The following is a 20,127-nucleotide window of genomic DNA, read 5'->3' as shown; positions in this document are numbered from 1 at the left end:
CATTTCCAAAGCTATTAGTTGCATAATTAACTGGTTTGCAGTTCATCTCTATTTCTTTTTACCTACGTGAAAGGTCTTAAAAAAATTAGACCAAACAAAAGGAGAATCTCCCAACGCCCCTTCTCACTTTAGGTTTTGGAGACAATTTTCTATTGGTATTCATCTTCAGTGGTTCTGGGGAAAGGGAAAAAGAGCAATGCCAGTAATCTAGCACAGAAGATTCTCAGGATTCTAGACAGCCTTGCCTTGTCACAGAACATTGCCAGATAACTAGTGAACTCTGAGGAACTCTCTTTGGACTCCATCACCAGAAGAAACCATCAAGAATAAAAATAAATAAAAAGGTGGGGGGTAAATTCTGCTCAGTCAGGCTGAATGTGACCCAAGAAAACTGGATAAATGGAGCGATCTCAGGGCCACACCGGCTTCCCATGGAGTAAGGGGGGAAGATCCGGTTAAAACAAAGGGATAGTTTTAGGAGAAGGGATGTGTATGTGTATTCTGAGTGGTTAGAAACTGCCCAAATCATAGACATCACAACCATAAAGACTCAGGTGAAGTGCATAAAGAAATTGGCATAAAGAGATGGAAGAAGAGAGACAAAACTAGGAGCTGCTAGAATATAGTTGGATTCGGTATTCATTCATTTTTTTCTCTCACCCTAAGAGAAGAATGTATGAAAAAAAACCCAGATACGAAGAATGAGGAAGACATGCCTTTTTAGTAGTTTCCTATGAGGGAAAACATCCACAAACACAAATCAATAAATTAACTTTTCTCCCCTAATCTAAAAGCACATTACAAAGATTAACACCCAAATTCCAAGAGATTCTAGATTTAGAAACTTAAATCATGATGAATGTCTAGCTCATAGTCTCTGTCTCACTAGCTCTTATTTATCTAGCCATTTGTCTCTTTTGGGGACTTAAGGAAAGAATTTAGAAACGATCATTAATGATAGATGTAGAAGATTTCTTTTTACTAGAAATTTTAGGCCATTATCTTCTTTTCTAGTTGGAGAAAGAAAAATTAAATACATTCAAGATTCATTTTGAAGGAATGGAGGTATCAAAGGTTAAAAATCTGAAGACCTTTGACTTACCTCTCACTTGAGGGACAATGAGAAGGTAGGTTTAGTCCGAAGGAATTCAGAACATCCATAAACCCTCCAGGAATACTTTACTAGATGTACTTCATTTACTTTTTACTCAGGAGATGTATTTCTCAAAAGTTGTATGTCATTTATGGAAATTGAAATGTTTTTTTAATGAAATAAGGGAGTTTTGATAAGCCAAAATAACTATACTCACCATCTGTTTATAAACGAACATTCTACTTTTTGCTTTCTAATATTTACTGATTTCATACAAAGTGTACTTCTATCAAATTCCATCTTTTTCCAGTTTGATTCTATCCTCTTGTTATATTTCTAATTCCTATGAAATAACCAAACTAAACTTTTCTTACTAACCTTCTTCCCTTTATTCACACCCTACTTATCAACATCTTGTGAATTTCTGCTTATTTCTTTTCTTCTTTTCTCCCCTTCCTTGGGTACCTTTTCATTTTTTTCTCATCTCCATTACTTTTTTTTTTCTGTATTTATCCTTTCTTCCTTCACAATTTATGCCTCTATTACCTCGTTAGTGGGGGGGGGGGGGGGAGAAAGGCATGTGCAAAATTAGGAAAGGCTAAGTGGAAGCCATAATTCAGACTTTTTTTTTTTCTTTGGGGCACCCCTTGGAATTGAAGAGGGATGCAGATGGGGGTTGGCTGGTCTGGGCGGGGACAGGATGTGAGTGTGGAGCCCTGAGCTCTCAGCTCCGTGCCATCCTACACGTCCTCAGCCGCAGACATGCAATCCGGCAACTCCCCCACCCCCAGCAAAAGAGAGAGGGGGCTGACCCACAGAAGATGCAATAGAGATGTTAAAACAATTGCTTTTTTTTTTTCCAATAAATTTGAGCTTGTCAGGAACCTGAAGGAGGGAAGAGGGGTTTTATAAAACTTGTCCCCAGAAAGATGCTTTAATCCTAGGCAGACAACCACCAGATAGAGACATTTGAGTCTCATTAGATTTTGGCATGCCCTATTGTATTCTATAAAATTTCTGTTTTCTCACAGGTTCCTGGTGTCTCCTACAATAACTCAAACCTTTAAAAATCTTTCCAAGCTTCCCTATTTTATTCTCATTGCTCCTAGACTTCTAAAATTCATTCAGTCTACCTTCGGTAGTCTTACATTTCCCCATTAAACACTGCCCCCTCTCCCAAAAAACTCAAAACTAAACTCTCCTTTGTATCTTTTTTTTTTCTTCACTCTTATCTCTTTTCTAGTCCCCTTCTCTGCCCCCTGGGGCCCCACAAAGTTCTGTCAAAAGATCTCAGGTTCCAGAAACTCTGGAATCTTAATCATCTGCCTTCACTCTTAAGAGGAATGAAATTGTTTTCTCAAAGGAAAATTTGATGGTTGGGCAGACCAGACCAGATCAGACCAGAATGAGCTGAAGAATAGCTTGTGGCTTTGAATGAAGGGTGGGAAAGCACTAAAATAGGAAGAATTTCCTGGAGGCCTCCGAGGGGGCTTATCCCTAAAGAGAAATGGGAATGTCACAGCCAGCATTTCAAAAGAAAAAGAACAAATTTGGGGATGCAGTTGGGATTACTTGTTGGCTCTTTGAGACTGAGTCTATTACCTTGAAAAAGAGTCATAAAAGAAGTGGGAGAGTGCAAAACTGGAAGTGACTTCAGAAGAAAAAGGGATATATGTTTTAAAAAAAAAGTGGAAACAAAATAACAAAGAGGTGATGAAAATCTAGAGTGATAGGAGAAAAAAGAGAAACTATTAAAATATGTTTTTAAAAAGATGCAAGAAAAAGAGAAGGAGGAAGCTCTTTTACTATGGAGAATATTTATGTAAACCTGGTATTTTTTTCCTGAAATTGACATTCAAATTTCTCACTTCCCCTTTTACTATCACTTATTACTCAAGTGCAGAAGCCAGTTTATCAGTCCCCTGGCCAGAGGCCACGGGGACATATTATATCTTATCTTGCCTCAAAAGTGCTGACAATAAGAAATGAACCACATTTTTATAATAGGCCTACTAAGTGGAGGGTACTGGGAAGTTCAAGGGAGGTAGGGGATTCATGCTGTAGGACCCATTTTCATCTCTGTAATTCCCTTTTATTTCATGTCATAGATTCAATACAATACAATATATAAAGTACTAAACAAAAACCCTAAATAAATCTTAGAACACCTGTTTATTGTGCCTACGAGGTTGTTTTAGATCCTGGAAATTGGCTCTGGAAGTTTAAAAGTTGTCAGAAGTTGAGGTTACAGGGGCAGCTAGGTGGCGCAGTGGATAGAGCACCAGCCTTTAATTCAGGAGAACCCCAGTTCAAATTTGGTATTAGACACAACACTTTCTAGCTATGTGACCCTGGGCAAGTCACTTAACCCCAGCCTCAGAACAACAAAAAAAAGAAGTTAAGGCTACAAATAAAACTGAATGCACTTCTTGAAATGCCCTTTATGAAATAATGGCCCCTTATACAGAGGCATAAGTTCCAGATCTCTGGGAAAATTTTGAGACAAATCTTTTGCCAAGTCTTGCTTATACCTCCAGAGAAGCTCTAATTTTTGTGAGAATGCCCAATCCTTTTGCAAAGTTATCAAGAGGCAATTTAAACTTTTTATTCTCTCCTTTGTCCCTTCCCCTCAAATTATATTGTTTAAAATCCCAAAGTTAAGCTCCCAAGGAAGAAAGGGAAACTAAACCACAGGGACTAGGAAGCTAAATTTGGGGCTACATGGACTGCTAAGACACTAATGTCAGGCAAAAGCCCAAACAATTCATGGAAATCCACCTCATCTCATATATATCTGCTGTCCACTTGTCTTCAGACTTGGGGCTGTTTCCTTCAACAAATACTATCTGCTTTTTGCATGGGCTTGCCTTTTTTCTTTTCCTAGTTTCTACACTGATTAACCATGAAATCACCCATTTAGATGAGCATTTGTTCTTAAAGGATGGGAAGTTTAAGAAATAAATTGATTTTCATTTTATTCCCATGGACCTAAATTCCAGTTGATTAGTACACTTCCATTTCCCCCATGTAGTTTTCCCATGCATTAATGCCATTAGACTGTAGGTAATAATATAGAAACATCTAGAAACGAATTTAATTTCCTCAATCTCAAGGCACTTAAATTTCAATTATTTCTCATATTAATACCAACTGTTCTGAGTTATTGACTATGATATAGAAAAAAAGTCCCACGGTCAGTAAGATGTTATTTATAGCTGACCTAGATCTCTCATGCATAAGGGTTTTGTCCAAAGCAAACTTATACAATAGAATATGTGTCCTTTTCAGACAAGCAAAAGTGTAAATTGTGTAAGACAAATTACACAAATAACATTAAAAAGTAGGCCCTATTCAGGCAGTGCTTGGACCTGAACTTCTACATAAGTCTGAGTTCATTCTTGCTTTTGAGAAGGACTGTAGAAGCTATTAACTTAGCCTGAGGCATAGATTTTTTATTTTCTTCTCAACCCTTCATGAATAAACAAAATTAGAGAATATTAGGGTTTAAAAGGAAAAAACAAAAAAACAACCTAAATAATCTTAACACTTGCTAGTTGATTAAAAGGCAAATAGTCTTTATGAGGTTAGGGTATGTCCTACAGAAATGAAGATTTCTAAAAGGTATTGGCAAATCATCAACAATTAGGGTGACATTTCTCACGCATGGAACTCACCTCCAATCAGAAAGGCTGTCAGAAGTAAAGACTAAATCTCTACTATCTTACTACCTAGGAGGCCATGGTCTTGGATGCCTTGTGACTTAAGTCTGTTCCCACTCAACTCAAGAATACTTTGTGTATTTGTGAGAAGTGTAACCCCAGGTTGTGGAGAGGATATTTTCCAACGCCTTATCTAGCTGAGTAATGCTTTTTATTCAACTAATTAAGGTGATGGCTGACTGATAATCATGGATGATGATGAGAAGATGTAAACTATAGTTTCAGAAATGGATACCCACAGGATAACTTGATCCCCATCCTTCAGGTGATACAATCAATGTAATTTAAATTACTCCACCTCTTGAGAAGTTATGCTACCTGATTTCACATGTATAATTCATATCACAATGCTTGCTCTATCAATGGAAAGGGGAAGGGCAGAATGGAGGAAGAGAATTTGAACTCAAAAATTTAAAAAATATTTATTAAAATAATGAATTTATTTTTTTAAAAAAAGGGAAAAGGTTAGTCTTCTCTAGTGCAGGTTAAATGATTTATTTATTATTTTATTATCTATTCATTATTCCCATTTCACAACTTTTTCAAGCTATTTCAAGTTGTCCTCCTCTACAGCCCTTTGATTTTCTCTTTGTCCTTAAAATTAAAAAAAAAAAAAGTTCTTAAGATTTGACACTTAAAATTAAGTACATATTTACTATAGAGTAAAATAAACAATAATGGGAAGATCATTGGTTTTTATGCAAATATTCTTTACTTTGAAAACTTCTGAGACCCTATACTTACCAGATTCATAAAGCCTAGGAAAATTGGAGAGAAAGCTGACCCAGATTACAGGAGATGGGTTTATATCTGATGAGCACTGGTTATTATGAAGAAAACATAGAGAAAGATGGTAGAGAGATACAAGTAACTTGCTTAGAAGCTTACATTCCAAACTTCAAGTTGAATTTGGATCTCCTATTCTTGGAGGTTTGGAGTAAAGTCAGCCCCAAAGCTCACCTCCATTTTGGATATCTTTCTCTCTCTAATCTACAGTTTCTCTTACTTTTTGTCAACACCCTCATTCTTTCCCAGAGGAAGTGTTGCCATGGAGATAATAGCATCACAGAGCTAACAAGCTGGTGGAGAAATACAGCAAAGAGGCATAAGCATAACAGAGAGACTCACAGGAGCAGAAGCATAGATGTGGACTTAGAGCGAGCCAGACGCAGGGCATAAGGCAGAGAAGTGCCAGAGGATAACGTGAAGTCTAGAAACAAAATAGGTCAGAATTTCTGGCCAGAGTGGTAGGAAAGGATACCCACACACAGAATGAGAGAAAGAGAGACACCCAGAGAAGTGGTTTTCTGTTCCATCTGCTTCCCTCCAAGCCATAGCTGGACAAGATTTCAGTTCAATAGAAACTGACGACAGGGTACCTTTTACTCTGCTTCAAGTCACTTATTGTCTTGCTGGGTTGAAGAGTCACGTCTGACTATGACTCTAAATGGAGGGTTTGTTGGCAAAGGTACTGGCCTACTTTTCCATTTCTTGTCCAGCTCATTTTATAGATGAGGAAATGGAAGCAAGTGCCATTAAGTGACTTGCCCAGAGTCACCACAACTAGTAAGTGTCTGAGATAAGATCTGAACTCAGGAAGAGGAGTTTTTCTGATTCCAAGCTAGTGCTTGGCCACTGTACATTCCCCCCCTCCTCCCTGCATCCCTCAGGTGACACATGTGCTTATGCACTGCCTTGCTGAGGAGACTGTAACAAGGCCAGTAATCTCTAGAAATGCTTTATTAAAGACATCCTTTGTTGGCATTTCTGTGCCTTTGGGTCTCCCAATTCTCTGCTTCTAGCTAAGGGGGCTACTTTTATCTCTTGTGCTCTTCCTTACCTCGTTGGCTGTCTCCAGTCACACACTCACCACTCTATAAACTTACTCCTATGGAGTCATATCTTTTCCTGAGATTTCACTGCCTCAAGGAGTTATCAGGAAAGTCTGACCAAATGTTGATGGATCAAATAACTCTTATATTGAATTCAAAGACTTAGAGGTGGGGGTTTTCTGCCAAGGGTCATTTGGATTTAACATCATTCACAGGTCACACAAAATTGTCAGCTTAAGAGAGTTCAAACTGTGGGAGGTGGTTCCATCTTTTGCAAATGATTATGCCCCTTGTGGGCAGGAGGTTTTCCACCCCAGGCTTAAGAGAGCACTTGATTGATTACTCCAGTCTCTGACATATAAATCTCTAGGCTGCTTCTACTTTTTCTACTAACAATCACTTTTCACCTGAGAAATTTTTATGTGATCCTGGATCCTGTGGATCCAGATGCACTAATCAAGCATTTACTAATAATAAATCATAATTTCATGACCCCTACATTCAGTTATGGGGTCACAAACTACAGTTTAAGATATATAGCACCACCTGGTTCATTCTCCCCAGTCTCAAGCTACCTCTTATTCATTGATAATTAGCATCCCCAAGTTTTCCAGACCACTCACCCCTTTCCCTCTTGCCTTCACTAAAATGAAAGACCCTCGAGGGCCAAGGACTGTCTCACTTGTTAATTTTTGCATCCTTAGTCCTTGGCACCCCACAATAAGGATCATAAGCACTTGATACACTCCATCTTTCTATCTGTCATTTGTTTTCTTTATTCACAATATATCATTTGAGAAATATTGACCAAGGGCCACATTTTTTCCTTCATTGCCTTATTTTGTCTATACTATGTCTTAGCACTCCTTTGGAAAAATTAATATTTGCTAAAGAATACAAGGAAAAAAATGCCATCACTAATATCAAGGAAAAAAGAGATTAAACCATAATATTTAGATGGAGAAGAGAATTTACAGGTTATTTGGACCAAACTTCACATTCCACAAGGAAGGAGATAAAAAAACCAGAGAAGTGTCTTGTCCAATGTCATTTGACTAAGTAAGGAGCAGAGCTGAAATTTGAACTCAGGTATTCCTATTCTAAATCCACTGCTTTCTAGAGTCACCAAGCTGCTTTTCAAAATTTGTATCCATCACTTCCCACCTCTAGCACTCTGTCCATTACTGGCACTTGAGAAATGTTTAAATTCCTTTTTGCTATTAGATGGTACAATGGATGGAGCACTGTACCTGGAATCAGGAAGACTCATTTTCCTAAATTCAAATCTAGCCTCAGATATTTACTAGTAGGGATGATCCTGAACAAGTCCTTTAATCCTGGTTGCCTCAGTTTCCTGATCTGTAAAATGATCTGGAGAGGGAGAAATCAATATCTTTGCCAAGAAATCTCCATTTGGGGGGTGAAAAAGAATCGGACAGGACTGAAATAACAACTCTCTTGTACTTTTCCTCATTTCCCAATCTTTTATTTCACTCATTTTTGTCTAAAGCATATTATTTCCCAGGTAGAAGAATGTTGAGTATGATCATAATATTGTATGTATTCTCTATTTTCAGAATAAAAGCAAGGCAATTTCTGTAGAGTGGCAAGATGGGTATCAAATAGTGAATTTGGCTTGTATTTTGAATTATACTCAATGAAACATAAGGAGTCAATTAATATTTTTTAGAAGGTTGGGAACCAAAGTCATGATGAAGATCATTCTGTTAATGTTGTAAGGGAGCAGAGACTGGAATGTGTGTGTGTGTGTGTGTGTGTGTGTGTGTGTGTGTGTGTGTGTGTGTATACCTATATCAATTGCTTACCATTATAGGGAGGAGGAAGGAAATAGAGAGGGAAAGACAAAAAATTTGGAACTTAAAATTTAAAAAAATTAATGTTAAAAATATTTACAAGTAATTGGGGAGAAAATAAAATGCTATTTTTTAAAAAGTCCCCTACCCCCCACTCAAAAGACTTTTGAAATAATTTGTAAGATAGTGATGAGGAGCCATACTTAGAGGGAGGAGGGAAGAGGTAACATAGAAAAGGTAGATGTAATAACAAGTTTAAACTTGGTTTGCTTATCATCTATGAAAAGTAAGATCAAAAAACAGGCTAAGGTACATAGAAAGATTAAGATAGAAAGATCTCAAGAATTGACAATAGAAAAATGTTGATTGCAAATATCTGCATGAACTAGGAGATCATTATACACTTCAACAACAATACTGTATGAGGATGTATTGTGATGGAAGTGGATATCTTCAACATAGAGAAGATCTAATCCAGTTCCAATTGATTAAAGATGGACAGAATCAGCTACACCCAGGCGAAGAACACTGGGAAATGAGTGTAAACTGTTTGCATTTTTTGTTTTTCTCCCCAGATTATTTTTACCTTCCGAATCCAATTCTTCCTTTGCAACAACAACAACAACAACAAAATTCGGTTCTGCACATATATATTAAATCTAAGATATACTATAACATACTTAATATGTATGGGAATGCCTGCCATCTAGGGGAGGAGGTGGAGGGAAGGAGAGGAAAATTCGGAACAGAAGGGAGTACGAGGGATAATGTTGTAAAAAATTACCTATGCATATGTAGTGTCAAAAATGTTATAATTATAAAATTAATTTTAAAAATCTAAAAAGAGAAAAAAGAAAATATCTGCATAATAATTAATATTTTAGCATAATTACAGAAACTTTGGAGAAAAATCCAAACCTAATCAAAGTAACTCTCATCTTACTGTAGAACTTCCCCTTTTCCCATGACAATACCAGGGTTTGTCTAAACCTTTTCTCCCTTCTCCAGTGTAGACATTTCCTAATTTGTGCCATTGTTTATTTGATCATTGCAAAGTAAAAAAAAAAAAAAAAAAAAAAAAAAAAAAGGCTGTTTTGGCATTCTTTTGCTTTGATTTTCTTTTCTTTTTTTTTTTTTAATGTAATAGAGTGATCATGATTATTAATGTCCTATGCTAGGAACTTTGTCATCAATTCATTTATTAAAGCAGCATTTCTATGGATGCTCCCCCAACTCAGCATGCACAAATTGAGTCCCTAAAGGTTCTAGGTCTGTGGGTTATACTACTATAGCTTATACTATGCTATATATACTATAGTATATCACCATGATGTACTTCCCACTAACAATAAGGGAATATACCACCACTCTACAGTATTATTGAATATATTAGAGCATAAAGAAAAACAATACCTCATCCCTAAAGGTTCTAGGTCTGTGGGTTATACTACTATAGCTTATACTATGCTATATATACTATAGTATATCACCATGATGTACTTCCCACTAACAATAAGGGAATATACCACCACTCTACAGTATTATTGAATATATTAGAGCATAAAGAAAAACAATACCTCAAGATAGTACAGTATATTTTGGTCAAATCAAACATTTTGCCAATTAAAGTCCTTCTTTTGTAGTTTAAGACATTTTTAAAGACCAAGTGCTGTTCAATTTTTATATAGTGTCTATGGGAATCCTTGTGGTAAGCCTTAGTAACAGAGCAGGTAAAATAACTCAAAATTCAATTTCTCTATATGTATGTGTATGTGTGTATATGTATGTATACGTAGTATATGAGTGTATATACATATATGTGTACACTCATATACTATGTATACATATACAGAGAGAGAGAGAGAGAGAGAGAGGGTGAGGGAGGGAAGGAAGAAAAAAGTGTGTAAATAACTTAAGTATATTTGCTGGGCAGAAAGATTGTCCTTATTGTCTCATAGTAGATAATGATATATGTCAAGATAAGTATGAATTGTTATAGCCCATATATTGAGCAGCATCCTGTATTTTTACAGAATTCTATATCTTTATCAAGTGATATGCCAACCAAATTATATCTGGAAACTGTTGGAAATTAATGATTAATAATGAAATTTTCTAACTTGATTTGCTTATGATTGACTTTTGAACAAGGTCGGGGAGTCTGAAAAAGTTTAACTTCTTAAGTTTTGAATCTGAAAACTGGGGCTTAAGTTTCAGCTCTAAGACACTTCCTTACTTGACAGGTTAAATCAGTGAATCTGTTGATAAGAATTTATTAAGTACCTACCATAGTAGGTCAGGCACTTGGCTAAACTCTAGAAATAAAAAGAGGCTAAAGACAGTTCTTGGCCTCAGGGAGTTCACAATTTGAAACCTTTAAGCTTCAATTTTCTCAACTGTTAAAAAAAATTACAGAATTTTTAAACAAAGCATTTTATACACTTTCAAGCACTCCAGCCAATTTATTTTGTCAGCTTTGTGAAGTATAAATTGGAGGAAGCAGAGAACTAGGAAAGACTACCTGTTAAATGGCTACAATGTACTCAGCAGATTTCCTCTTGGAAACTTGAATTATGGATGAACTAGTAAAAACAATGGCAGGCTATTCCAGTTATTCCAGACGTCTAAGTCTATGGAGTAGCCTCAATAAATAAATTTTTTTTATATTTGTTAAAAGAAAGGCAAGTTAGCCAACCTGGAATTTTCTTTTCTTTTCTTTTTTTTTTTTTTTTTTTTTAATAATTTACATTTATATTTAAGGTTTACAAAGTTTTTTTTTTTTTTTAATTCGATTAACTTTTTGAAGAAAAGTCTACATTTTATTTTCCCCTTTTTAGCCTACAAATAGCCTGCTATTTACTTAAGCCTATCTCAAATTTTATCAATTCCTTGTCCAGGAGTAAATGTTTGCTTTGCCTTCAGTTGTTCTTCTATAAGGCTACCATTTGGAGCCAAAGACATTTTTACCTAATGACAAAAAAAAAAAAAAAAAAAAAAAAAGAGTAAAACTTGAATAAGCTAGGATTTCTGTGATAGTGTTTGAGAAGGAAAAGGAGAATAGCAGTGTAAAATGGAAGTAGCAAGCAGCTGGCCATTTTACATTCTCAATACTGAAGACCTAGCTTCCTGTGTGGGATTTAAGAATAGAATTAAGAATTAGATTAGGATTAATTAGAATTAGAACAGGAATCAGAAAGCATTCTCTCTATCCTTTTCAGCTTTTAAAAGACTAAGATTCTAGGATTCTAAAATTTCTTCTACCACTTCCACTATCACTCATCTGTTCCTTCCCTGTTCCCCTGACTAATTATTAGAAAGGACAACATATGCTGTAATAAAGGTTGGGGGTCTAAGGTCCCTAAGTAAATCTCGGACTCATTAGGTTTGGGTTCCTGAAATTTCCTACAGCTTTCTTTGATCCTTGTTGTATCATCCTTTAAAGGAATGAATAGCATCTCCTCTTTTTGCTTTCTCCTGGAACACAAAGGTCCTCTCAGTGAGATAGTGAAGGCTAGGAACTATGTTTATGTCTGTGGCTATTCCATGGGAGAGAAGTGGTTTCATCTTAAGAAAAAGCAAAGAAAAATCATATATCATGTACTGTTGAAATCTCGATGCCCCTCATCTAATCACACTTCACAAACCACTCTCCTTACCAAAGCTGAAAAACACATCAGGAATTAAGAATTCCAATCCAGGGTAGATTTTTCCAAATTTCTTCTTCACTTTAGAAACAATGGGAAAATCCTTTTGGTTTATTCTCCAGGCCTGAACTAATTATTAAAAAGATTTCTGGGATGTTTGAGTCACTGGGAAATGACAATGAAGTTTAGGGCGGATGGGGGGGGAGACGCATCAATAAAACATTTAATAAAAGTAGAAATGTTAAATGAAAGAGAATTTAGTTAATGAGTAGACCACAAATGACTTTCTTCGATATGAAAGCATTTTACAAAGTATGACATAGGGCTTTTACTGAATTCCTATTCCACTGCATCTCCACCCTTAATTCCTAAGAGGCAGCTGTATTTTCAGATAATGAGTAGAGGAAACCTTCCTCTCAAATACCGGATAAACCTCACGAAGCAAAAGTATCCCTGTTCTGGGCAAGGCTGTTATTCCAGGGAAGGAAGGCCTGTAAGTAACAAGAGAGACATGTGCGTACACCATCTGGATTCTGTGCCTGGCTGTCTCTGCCAGAACTCGGCTCTTTAGAAAGCACTTTGCTTTACATACAGAACTGTTTCTCATTTTTCCAGAACCCAGGTACACATGTGTCTTGGGATTGTTGGCCTTCTGGAATAACAACCTATCCACACTACAGACAAGGTACTTTTGCCCAAGGAAGTTTATCTTGTATCTGAGGGCTGCCTTCTCCAAATGTATGTGAGGTGAATGAAATGACAGAAATGACACCTCTGCTCCGACCACTTCTGTAAAATGCTATGGAGTGAAAAAGTAAACTACTGCTCTTTGCAATTCCCATATTAAAGTGTAGGAGTCTAGTCACCTCTGGGCTATTTTCGTGTGGCTTAGCTATGACAAACTGTGTCTCAGATCCACTTCTCTCCTATTTTTTTTTTTTTTTTTTTTTTTTACTACTTTTGAATACACTGGCTTGAACTCAAGGAAGGGAATCTAATTTTAGAATCAATATAAACAATGATTTTGGATTATCAGATATTTCGAATATACCACATAACTCCTTCTCATTGGCTGGGATAATTAAGAGCTAATTATATAGATAAGCTCTGCAGGGCAGCTAAGCAGTTGGATTGCTCCTGGTGGTTTCTTGGTTAAGGAACCAGTGTACTTTCTCACTTATGCATTTTTCTTCATCGAACACCAGAGAAACCATTGTCTGGGCTATCTCCCCAGAATTGTGATTTTGTTTGATGATCCCCATTTTTCACCTTGGGGACTGAACCATCTGTCTGAATTTCTGCACGTCTCTGTCCCTTTCAAAGTTACCTGTATCTGTAAATTGGAAAAACCTTTGGGCTTTTTTTCCAAGGCAGTTTTTTCTCTCTCTACTTAGACATAAGAGATACGATTAGATCTTAATCTTTATCTACGCTACCCTATTCCCCAGAGGTTGGATGTCAGCAGCATCCTAAACATGTGACTCCTCTCCTCTCACCATCTCCTCCCCCCACCCATTCCTATTTTACAATTTTCACATTACATAGTATAGGGACATACTTTTTTCCCCCCAAAAAAGTCGGTATTCTTCAGTGCCTACTCTAATTTTCCTTATTGCCTCTTCCCTTCTATTTAGGTCTTTCTTCCAAACCTTGCTCTTGGGACTCCTTTCCCCCATATCTTGCTTCTGTCCCTTTATTAATCCTGCCTTCCAGAGTTACCAGAATTTTCTTTCCATCTTTGCATGCTGTTTTAGCAGATGTGATCAAGCCTGATTGTAATGCTGTCGCTCCCACTTTACCCTTCTCAATTCAATTTTATTTGTGCCTTTTCCTCAGTTCCTGTCCTTTGGCTCTCCTTAAAGCCAAGAAAAAAAGCCTGCTTTCTTAACCTTTTTCCTGGGATGCATAGACATTGAACACACACTGCCACCTGGTGGTCTATTTGGGAATAAGGATAGAACTACTACACGTAACTTTACCAAACATTTTGGTAACCAGTCCTCCAGGGTGGATGAGTGAGGATACCAAGTACATGGCATGAACTGACACATTCCGATACAGGTACAAGTAGGTAGCGCTAAACTTCATACTATTCCTTCCATTTAAAATACACCATAGAATATATAATAATAATAATCTCTAGTTAATACCCTACCTATCCTTCAAAGACAGACTCTAATAGAGGAAAAGTATAGTCGTTTTTTGGGAAGGGATCCACTTTATTCTTGACTTCAGGCCTTCTACCATTTGAATATTTGAGTAAAAAGAATACATTGTTCCAAATCACTATTGATCAGAGAAATGCAAATTAAGACAACTCTGAGATATCATTACACACCTGTCAGATTGGCTAAGATGACAGGAACAAATAACGATGAATGTTGGAGGGGATGTGGGAAAACTGGGACACTGATGCATTGTTGGTGGAGTTGTGAAAGAATCCGGCCATTCTGGAGAGCAATCTGGGACTGTGCCCAAAAAGTTATCAAACTGTGCATACCCTTTGACCCAGCTGTACTACTACTGGGCTTATATCCCAAGGAAATACTAAAGAAGGGAAAGGGACCTGTATGTGCCAAAATGTTTGTGGCAACTCTTTTTGTTGTAGCTAGAAACTGGAAGTTGAATGGATGTCCATCAGTTGGAGAATGGTTGGGTAAATTATGGTATATGAAGGTTATGGAATATTATTGTTCTGTAAGAAATGACCAACAGGAGGAATACAGAGAGGCTTGGAGAGACTTACATCAACTGATGCTGAGTGAAATGAGCAGAACTAGGGGATCATTATACACTTCAACAATGATACTGTATGAGGATGTACTCTGATGGAAGTGGATATCTTCAACATAGAGAAGAGCTAATCCAATTCCAATTGATCAATGATGGACAGAATCAGCTACATCCAGAGAAGGAACACTGGGAAATGAGTGTAAACTGTGAGCATTGTTTTTTTTTTTGGTTTTTTTTTTTTTTTTGTTTCTCTTCCCAGATTATTTTTGCCTTATGAATACAATCCTTCCTTTGCAACAATAACAACCAAAAAAAAAAAAAGAAAAGAAAAAAGAATAAATTGATTGGGAGAGAGGAAAAATAGGAAAATTAACTCTTTGTTTTGCAGCAGGAGCTCCTTAGTTTCATGGTGAGTTATACTGTCCACTATATTTATCCCAGGTCCTTCGTAGGTTTGCAACTATAAGATTCCATTCTTCATTATCAGAGGGAGACTAATCCCTAGCTGACCCAATCTAAAATTAGGTCTCTTTTCAACTAATTTCTTTCTCTTTTCAACTAATTTCTTTCTCTCCAGCTGTACAGAAGAACTTAATTAGGTTCATTCTCACATGTTCTCAGCCAGTACACTTTTATTTCTTTAATACTTAAGTTTAATCTTTGCATAGCATCACTGTGGAGAGGAACCCTAAAGATAGGTTATCATGAATGTGAACAATTCCTCCTCTATTGAGGCAAAAACAAAACTCAAGTCAGTCTGAGAAAACCAAGAGCTTAAATGATCCTGTAATGTTTCTCTCCTTTTTAATTAAAGAATCTGGAAGAAGCCGGACATGGTAGTCTTCAAGTTTGCTGGTAACCAAGAGTTTTGGGGGGTCCAAAGGATTATCATGCCAAAAGAATCTCTTAGAACTAGGTGAGTAGTTATGACCTACTCCAATTTTTGTTGTTGCTCACGCATGTGTAACTGTTAGTGACCTCAAAAACACACACATGTCACAGCATGTCAGGCTCTCTTCCGCTATTTTCTGAAGCCTCTCCAAGATCATGGTCATTGTTATACTGTAAACTAATAGTATCTTAAAAACTGTTGAACAAATGAATGTGGGTAAGTGCAATTTAATGAATTTAGGGAAGTATTTAAGCTGTATTCTTAAGTACATGTGCTCTACAGCCATTTTCGTAGTGACAAGGAACTGGAAACTGAGTGGATGCCCATCATTTGGGGAGTGGTTGAATAAATGATGGTATATGAATGTTATGGAATATTATTGTTCTGTAAGACAACCAGCAGGATGATTTCAGAGAAGCTTGGAGACTTGCACTAAGTGAAGTGAGGAGAACCAAGAGACCAGTATACATGGCAACAGCAAGATTATGAGATGATCAACTCTGATGGACAGGGCTCTTTTCAATAATGAGGTGATTCAGGCCAAATCCAATGATCTTGTGATAGAGAGAGCCATCTGCATCCAGAGAGAGGATTGTGGGAATTGAGTGTGGACAATAACACAGTATTTTCACTTTTTTTGTTGTTGTTTGCTTGCTTTTTGTTTTCTTTCTCATTTCTTTTTCTTTTTGATCTGATTTTTCTTGTGTAGGACAATAATTGTGGAAATATGTATGGAAGAATTGCACATGTTTAACATATATTGGATTACTCGTTGTCTGGGGTGGGCAGTGGGGGGAAGGAAGGGAGAAAAACATTGGAACACAAGATTTGCAAGGGTGAATGTTAAAAATTATCTTTGCATATATTTTTTAAAAAGCTATTTAAAAAAACAAAAAAGAATGTGCTCTAAATTCTCAATAACATAATTTTATAAAGTTTCTTAAGAATCACAGGCAGTGAGAATTTAAAAAGACTTCAGATCTAATCTATCTAGTCTATAGCTGAACTAGAATCACTTGTAAAACACACTGGATTAAAGGGTCTTAAGTTTAGCATTTGTTCAAAGGAATAACCTACTGCTCTCCAAAGGTACCCATTTTATTTGAGATAGCTCTAATTGTTTGAAGTTTTCCTTCCATGTTTTCCCAAGTCTTTTCTTCTCCAGGCTAAATGTCTCTAGTTCCTTTATCTAACATCATCTAAAGCCCTTTCCCCATTCTAGGTGCTCTTCTCTGGATGCACTCCAGCTTCTCAATGTCCTTCCTGATATGTTGACCCAGAATTGAACGCAATACTTAAGACATTGTATCAATAGGGCAGGACAATCAGCTCCCTGCTTCTGTATTCCTTCAGAAATCTATTAAAACTTTGGACACTTTATAATATTTCTATAAGATATAGGAACAAAAAGTCCACGGGGTTCATCAAATATTGTGTATAATGAAGAAAAAAAAGCCATTTTTTAATTTTAATGAATAATCATAGACTTAGAGAAGATGAAGAAATGCATCTCTATCTTTTAAATGGAGAGATGGGGAGACTACAGGCATGGAACAGATGAAATTGCTATGTCATTTTGTTTTAACTTTTTCTTTGTTGTAAGAGAAGGCTCTTTGGATTGGGTTAGAGAATGTATCTGAAAATGACTGTGATATTAAAAGATAAAATTTTATTAAAAGAAAATTTGCATCAAATATCTCTGATAAAAGTCTAATATAATATCTAAGACATATGTGGATTAACATAAACCTAAAAATAAAACTAATATTTATTACCAAGTATATGGCTCAAGAAATTGAAGTTTTCAACAGAAGAAATGCAAATGACCAACAGTCATTTGAAAAATACTGTGTCCATGATAAAAAGTAAACTACAATAATTCTAACATTTTTTTCATATCTAAATTAGCAAAAATAAGAATAAAAATTTAATGATGGAATGACCTAGGAAAAAAAATGCACAGTAATTCACCACTGGTAGAACCATGTGTAAGGATGTGGTTCCAGCAAAACAAGAGAAGGGAATTGTAAGAGCCCTTTAAATGGGCGGCGCCACAGCATATCAGGAGATTTGAGTCCCCCAGGAAGTAATTTCTGTGGATATTAGGACTGCCTTGTAGGTGGGATCCTATCCATTTTGAGATAGCTTTGTAATGGGTGACTCTCTCGCTGATTGGCTGTGTGTGTGACCTCACAGGCCCTTTATAAGCCCACTGCAGGCAGCAGTCCCTCTCTTTAACCTGACGCTCTTTACCCTGGCTCCCTAGCCTGGGAGGCCAAGCCAAGATGGGTAGCCAAAAGAGGTAAGGATTTTGGTAATGAACATGTGGGTCTTCTGACCAGGTGTTCACTAGGGAACCAACAAGTCAGGGCATCAGTCAGGGCATTATGTGAGTAGGTACAATAAAGGCTTTTAAGATTACATGTGGCTGTTCTTGAGCGTGCTACTGGTTATTAAACTATAGATTCAAGAGATTGTGGCCAGAGACCCTTGAAGGCCTCAGAAGAGGCATGCCGGGTAGAGTTGACAGTGCAAAGGTCAGTGGTCAAAGGTACTCTGTTGGGCCTAGGGCAGACTAGTAATTGTAACTGACAGGAGGCATGTTACAACCATGCTAGAAGATAATTTGGAATTATTCAAGAAAAAAATGCTTCATCCTTTTCACCCAGTGATACCACTATTGAACATGTAACCTAAGGAAGTAAAGAACAGGAAGGTTTTATAAATAGCAAATTATTAATAGCATCACTTCTTATGGAAGGAAAAAAAGTAGATGCCAGTTAGCCTATAGTATGGATATAATAGAATATGAATACACTATAAGAAATGATTAATGATGAATTCACAAAAAATATGGGAAGACTTACATGAAATGATACAGAGCAAAGAAATTTTTAACCAAATCAAACACATACACACATGTGTGTGTATGTATGTATGTGTATTTGATGACCACAATAATGTGGTCAAAAAAAACAAAATCAAAAGACACTGGAATTCGGATTAGAGAACTTGGTTCCATAGGAACAATTCTTTTGGTTGAGAAGTGGTGGGGTATAGGTACAGAATGCTCCAAAGACTATCAGATATAGAAGAGACCTTCCCTTCTTTTAAACCAATCCCCAGGAACCTATTGCCAAGTACTTTCTAGACATCAATGCCAATTCTCAGATTGCTCATCTTTCCCCTGCCATTTTCATTTCTATTGGAAATTCAGTGGATCTGTTGTCTTCTTGATCTGGAGTCACTAGCCCAGTCATTCTTCCCCAAGACCTTTGAGGCCTTGCTACCTGCCTGTGCTTTGCTAAATCAACCAAGATTGCATTGTCTTTTTTATGTATTGTCTTACCTAATTTAAGCTACTTGAGAGCAGGGACTGTCTCCATTTTCCATTTGTATTCCTAGCTTTTAGAGCAGTACTTGTTTGGCATGGAATAAGCTTAATAAATGCTTTTCTACTACACTTCTTCCTGTACCATTTTGATGATTATTTTAAACTTTTTTTTTTGTTGTTACAAGAAAGGGATCTATTGAGTGGGGTGTGAGAAATTTCTATACATAAAACTAAAAAGCATGAATAAAAGATTTTTTAAAAAGAAAAAAGAATAAAACACAAAATGTTATGCAACCTTTATTTAAAACCACACTATGTATGAACTTTGAAGAGTGTGCAATTCTAGTTACATATCTCAAGAAATGACTTACTGCAGCTGTGGGATGATAACAGGGAATTGAAAACATTTGTGAAGGCTTTAAGGTTTACAGCAGCCTTTCTAGGTAGATAAGATAAATATTACTATCCCTCTTTACATACTGAAGCCAAACAAGGTATGTATAGTGACATCCTTAGGGTCATATATCTATTAAGTGTCAGAGCCAAGATTGAGACCCAGTGATTGTAAATAGCTTTTTGCAGCTTTTGTGTGTCATAGACTCCTTTAGAAGACGGGTGAGACCTATGAACTCTTTTCCAGAATAATGTTTAAATGTATAAGATAAAATACATGAGACAATAAAGGAAACCCAAAGGTTAATGAAAATAAGACTTTTTTTTCCCATTTAAGAATACAGAATATGAAAATTTATTCATAGACTCTTTGAGGATCTGTGAACCCCAGTGAAAGAACCCCAGATCTCCAATCCTTTCCTTACTACACTATGTGACCTAGACAGTTGTTAATGGAAACATCTAACTGCCTCCCAAGTCATTTACCCCAGATAAGTAATATTTGAGGACACAAAAAATACTTGGGGGTGTGATAATTGAAACTGTGAACAATCTCTGATGGGTCAAGGAGAACTAGATTGGGAAAAGGGGAAGAGATTACTATAGTAATCAAGAAAGACAAATGCTCCAGTTTTTTTATAAAAGGGGAAAATTATCTTTTACAAACTATTGG

The 20,127-nt window shown here is 36.5% G+C and overlaps 1 long non-coding RNA gene across 1 annotated transcript in view; it reads right to left on the bottom strand.

The window, feature by feature from the left end:
* Positions 1-5,286: 5,286 nt before the first annotated feature.
* The window catches only part of LOC141543549 (uncharacterized), a 30,825-nt gene continuing 15,984 nt past the window's right edge, over positions 5,287-20,127 (bottom strand). Inside the window, exon 4 of the long non-coding RNA XR_012482468.1 lies at positions 5,287-5,406. This is a non-coding gene — a long non-coding RNA (uncharacterized LOC141543549). The remainder of the gene's footprint in view (positions 5,407-20,127) is intronic.

Source organism: Sminthopsis crassicaudata, chromosome 5 (genome assembly GCF_048593235.1).
Source record: "Sminthopsis crassicaudata isolate SCR6 chromosome 5, ASM4859323v1, whole genome shotgun sequence".
NCBI classification, from domain to species: domain Eukaryota; kingdom Metazoa; phylum Chordata; class Mammalia; order Dasyuromorphia; family Dasyuridae; genus Sminthopsis; species Sminthopsis crassicaudata.
Note: the sequence above shows the minus strand (reverse complement) of the source record. Positions and strands in the feature narration are given on the sequence as shown.